We start from the raw sequence: 5,204 nt of genomic DNA on the forward strand, positions 1-5,204 counted from the left end.
CCCTTTCACACTGTCTCCTAAAGCCTTAAATTCTGGGAGGCTGGGGCCTGCTTTTGCTCTTGGCCTCAAGAGCCGGTAAAACTCTGGAAACTGCTAACTCTCTCTCTCTCTCTCTCTCTCTCTCTCTCTCTCTCTCTCTCTCTCTCTCTCTCTCTCTCTCTCTCTCTCTCTCTCTCTCCTGTGGTTCATTAATCTACTTGGGTAGCTGGATTTTTCAAAGCATTTTTAATGCTCCCTCTAAGCACGTTCTCGATTGTCCTTCCCAAATCACCTCACCATGGCCTCCTACCTTCCATTTCTCATTGCCTCATGCTTTCTGGATTGTCAGTGGGTCTTCCTCTAGAGAGAAGGACCAGTGCAAAGTGCCACTGGGTGGAATGGTCATCCAGGTTGATGCTCTCACGCTCCACTCACATGACTACACTTACTCAGCTCCGTTCAGACAGCTGGCCCTGGACACCGCGTTGCGCCCGGCCCTGAGCGAGGAATTCTAGTAACACAAGGGCAATACCTCGCATGTAAGGCAGGGCTTTCCTCATGCTCTCAGGGTGCTGGGGCACAAGCGCATCTCCGCCAGCGCCAGCGGGACTACATGTCCTGCCGAAGGCTCCGCCTCCCTTGGGCAGCTGCGATACAGCACACAAAACATTACCGGCCTCTATAAGGTTCCATAGGCTGCCATTCTAAGTGCTGTTTGAGGGCGGCCATGGCACAGGTAACATAAAGTTGTCTTCAAGGCTTAGAATTTTGGCAGAGCCCAAAACCAGTGCTCTCTGGTTCCCCTGCTCCAGTGTCTGCCTGCTCCTCAGAGAGCCCCAGGCCGCGTGCCCGCTGGCCTGCATGCTGCAGCCTGACTCACAGCACTGCTCGAGAGCACCGGCAGGGCCTGCCCACACTCAAAGTCCCTGCTAAGCTAGCTGGGGACAAAAGCGACAGCGAGTGCCATGGGAGGCATCTGCTTCAGCCCCTTCAGCAGCCGCCCTCAATCTTATCCCTTGGTCCTTTAGAGGAACTGCCACTGCCCCCTGTCTCCCTGAGGGCAGCCATCTTGGCAAGTGGAAAAGGAGAGAAGCAGGCCCGTTTCTCTGGGCCAGTACCTCCTCAACCTGCCAACTGACAGCTCTGATTGGTTAGAAGCAAAGTCTTAACTCTTGACCTCTCTCTCCCAAGTTTCTCCTACTTCGCTGAGCATTGGGCTAGTGTGATCACTAAACTCTGCAGAGGCCAGGAAAAGCTGGGGCCTTGCATGTTGTCACCTGGCTTCCTTGTGGCCTATCTATGGGAGAAGTCAAACTCAAGGGCCTGTGAAGGAGTGTTGCCACCGTTGGGCCCCTCGCCCCTGAAGCCGATGTCCATGGATGCCCAATGTGTGGGGGCTGGGCTCAGAGCCAGTCGGAGACAGCCCAGAAGACTTTCCCCAAGCAGAAGCGTTGATTCCAATGCAGAATCTGGCATTGCAACCTTTTGTTTTCCCAACAAAACTTGGCAAATGGGGCTCTTCTTCCAGCGCACGGACTCCGTATGGACTGGGGGATGTGATGAGGGTCTGTGGCGAAGAGGGACTGGCCCATCCATTTTCTCCAGGGCCTGGTTTCTGGTGGCTCTTCTGTGCAAAGTCAAGAAGAGCAAGGAAGCCAATGGTCACGTCAGTTGTTGCCTGCACTGAAAAGAATTCATTTTTGCTTTTACAGCCTTAAGAGGCAGAACTTTAGGTCCTGCTTTTTTTATAGCCAGCTCTGCCAGAGTCTGGCCTCTCATGAGAGGCTGGGGCAGATTTCTTTCCAATCAGAGATTTTTCTCCCCACCCCTGCTCTAGTTCTGTGATTTTCCCCCAGAAACCCCCACAGAAGACACATGACCTGGGCTGGGCATCTTCTGAATGACACTCAGGGTCAGAACTCAAAATGCAGAGCTCACGTGCACTGTCCCCATTGGCAAGGACTTCTCTTCCCCTTTCATTCTCTACTTTCTAGTGACCCCAGGCAGTTCTACTTCTCCTTTCTGATCAGTCTGATAGAGGCAGCAGAAGGCTGAGCCCGGGGTAAGTGCCAGGGCTGACTCGTCTCTACACAGGGGAATTGTGTGTATGTGTGTGTTGGGGGGGGGGGGCAGCTATGAATAGATTTCAACTGCCAGAGCTTTGGCCATGGATCTCCCTCCAACCACCATCAGTTCCAGCCTCCTACCTAAGATGGGGATAAGATGCCCAGTGGGGCATTGGCCCACACTCCAATGCCTTTAGGGCCCAGGCAGATACTGTAAATACAGGACGCTCATTGGTCATAGGACAATTGGGAGTGGTGGGGAGTGCGGCAAACTGAGGAGCAAGTGATTACCTGCCTAAAGTAGGCAGCCACCCCTTGGTTCTACCCTATACTGCCTGTGGGAATTCGGGCCCAGCGTTACCATATCTTACAACATGTCAAGGAAAGCCCAAATTAGAATGTCTACCTGAAATCTCCCAACTTTTAAAACACTCTGCAGATCAAACAAAATATGTTTGTAGAGCAGGTTTTCCCCTAAAATTAACAGTGCCTGGGGCAAGAGTACAAACAGAGGCCACACACTATATGTCTAAATGTTTACACATTATCAATCAAGCTTACAAAATACGTTAAATATGTTAAAACAGTATACATTCTTCTCTCCTACCTTGACAAATATATCTTCTTAATTACCTGGAAGGCAAGGTTTGAATTTAGAATTCTCAAATATTTCTAAGCTTTATTAGCACAAGTTAGCACAGGGAGAAACAGCCCTCGGACTGCATCCTGTCCCTCACATGGCTCCTCCTGCACCATAGCAGCCTCACATTCATGTTTCCTGCAAGATGGGGTTCCATGCACACCCCTCCCCCACAGCCCACCATCCCTGGGCCACCCCTCAGGTCCAGGGGTGCACATACCAGTGGTCTTGTCTACCCTGGGGAAGAAGCAGAGGAAGAGGGCTACAGCTCCCAGAAGCCAGCTCAGGGCCACTCAGGCAGGGGAAGCTGGTGTCCTGGGTGCATGGAGCATGGTCTAAAAGGAGACAGAGGGCTCTGGGTAGTCATGTCCCTTTGCTCCTAAGGACTTCTTGCTCTGTGGGAAGTGGTATAGCAGCAAGAGAGCCAGTGCTGGCCCCTGTAATGTGGAGAGTCCAGGGGAAGGACCTCTTTTGCCCAGTCTGAGGGTGGTACTGCAGATCTGTAACCCTAATCTAGGTCAATAATGTTTCTCTGGAAAGCCCGGGCTAAGGGAAGGCTTCATGTAGCCAAAAATGACACATGATAGCATCATCATTATCTGTCCCTTTGATATAAAGATTCCTGGAGAATGTTTGTTTCCCACCTTTCGTCCTTGGTGTTTATCTCTTACCAGCAGTGTTATTCCCTGAGTTAATGTCAAAGCAAATTACAGGAAAGCCAGATTTTTAGTCTGCAGGTCGAGAAGTGTGGGTGGAGAGAGAAAGGGAGGTGAAATCAACTCAAAGGTCACGGGGTTGCCATCTGCTGGACCCAAACTTACCAGCAGTGTTTATTAATACCGCCGGCCAATGTCCCAGTTGTGGCTGTGGCTTTACCGTGAAGAAGGTAATACAGCTGGGCGCCCTACTTCTTTCCGGGACAGACAGACTCTCCCTGACAACCCCCCCACCCCCGCCAGCCTCCTTCTCTGTCTTGGGTTTCAGTGCCCCAAAGCTGCTCAGGAATTTCAAGGGGAAAAGGGCTCCCAAACTAAGACCAACCCTAAAGTGGCAAAGATTTAATGATCTTTTATCTCTATCAGAGGGTGTTGGCATTTTAAGAGGCACCTTGGAAGAGTAATGCCTAATCCAAAGGAGCGAGTGCCTAATGGTGGCATTTTAGGCTTTGTAACAAGTCTGGCCATGTGGATAACTGGCTACTGCACTGCCCCAGTGTGGGTCCCAAAGGAATGGGAATGGGAAGGGAATAGTGACATATTCCTCCTGAAAATCTTGTTTTTAAACTGCTCGATATGTGATTTGAGTTTATCTACTGTCAAGAAGATAGAATAAAAACGGAATCCTGGTTTAAAGATCCTACCAGCAGGCAGAAATAAGGAGCCCATCTTAGGGGAATTCACTATGGAAATTTGCACAGTCAAATTTCATTGCTGCCTGGGAGATTTGTCTGGCTCGTTCTGGTAGACTTTGGGTGAGAGACTGCTGAGCTTGTCACTGTACCTAGAAACCAAAGTCGAGAGCAGTGGCAGAGACTGACAATTGACCTCCCAAATTCATTCTCCCCTTTTTCCTTATGACAGAATCCTCCTTTTGTCTAGCATAGCAATGTTCCTGGCTAAACCGATGATATTTCTCAGACTTCTTTGCAGCTAGGAATGGTTGTGTGACACAGGCCAATGAGATTTCAGCAGAAATTGCCGGGTAGGGTTAATGGGAAAGTTCTTTAAAAGGCAAGGCCATCTCACTGGGCACACGCCTTTCTTCTTTCTGTCTGAAAGGCAGATGTGACATAAGAGGTGGGGCAACCATCTTAGGAACATGAGACAACCATGTGTACAAAGGAGAAAGAGAGATCCTGGGTCCCTGGTAAGGCTGTAGAAATGTGATGCTACAAACGCTGGAAGGCCTGCCTCTGAGTTTCTTTTAAGTGAAAGTCAAAAAGAGTTTATTTGGTTAAGCGACTGTGCATTGCACTATTGAGTGTCGCTTATCTAATCCTGTCTAATGCAGGAGCTAAGAGAACAAACAACCAAACAAGGAATTTAAACAACAATTCCCCCAATTCAGTGGTTCTCCACTAGGGGTGATTTTGTTCCTCAAGGGACATTTGGCAATATCCGGAGACATTTTTTTGGTTGTTACAATTTGGAAGGCAGGTGCTACTGGCATTTAGTAGATAGAGACAAGGGATGCTGCTAAACATCTTATAGTGCACAAGACAGACCCCACGACAAAGAATTGTCCAGCCCCAAGTGTCAGCAGTGCGGAGGGTGAGAAAGCCCACAGCTAGCCCTCGCGTCTCCAGAGCACTAGACCTGAGCTCACTATTCTACCCTGGCCCCCTTGTCCACCCCCTGCACTCTTAGAAACAAGCCCTGTGCACTGCTAAGGCTGAAAAAAAATTCATGTCTTCACTCTATTTTGCGCTTTCATTTCGCTGAGCCTTTGCTGATGTGCCGTTTCCTCGCCTAGAATCTGTCTATCATCTTTTCAGTGGTTCTTTAGGTGGGACCCACCTA

Source organism: Rousettus aegyptiacus, unplaced genomic scaffold (assembly GCF_014176215.1).
Source record: "Rousettus aegyptiacus isolate mRouAeg1 unplaced genomic scaffold, mRouAeg1.p scaffold_m13_p_3, whole genome shotgun sequence".
In the NCBI taxonomy this organism is placed as follows: domain Eukaryota; kingdom Metazoa; phylum Chordata; class Mammalia; order Chiroptera; family Pteropodidae; genus Rousettus; species Rousettus aegyptiacus.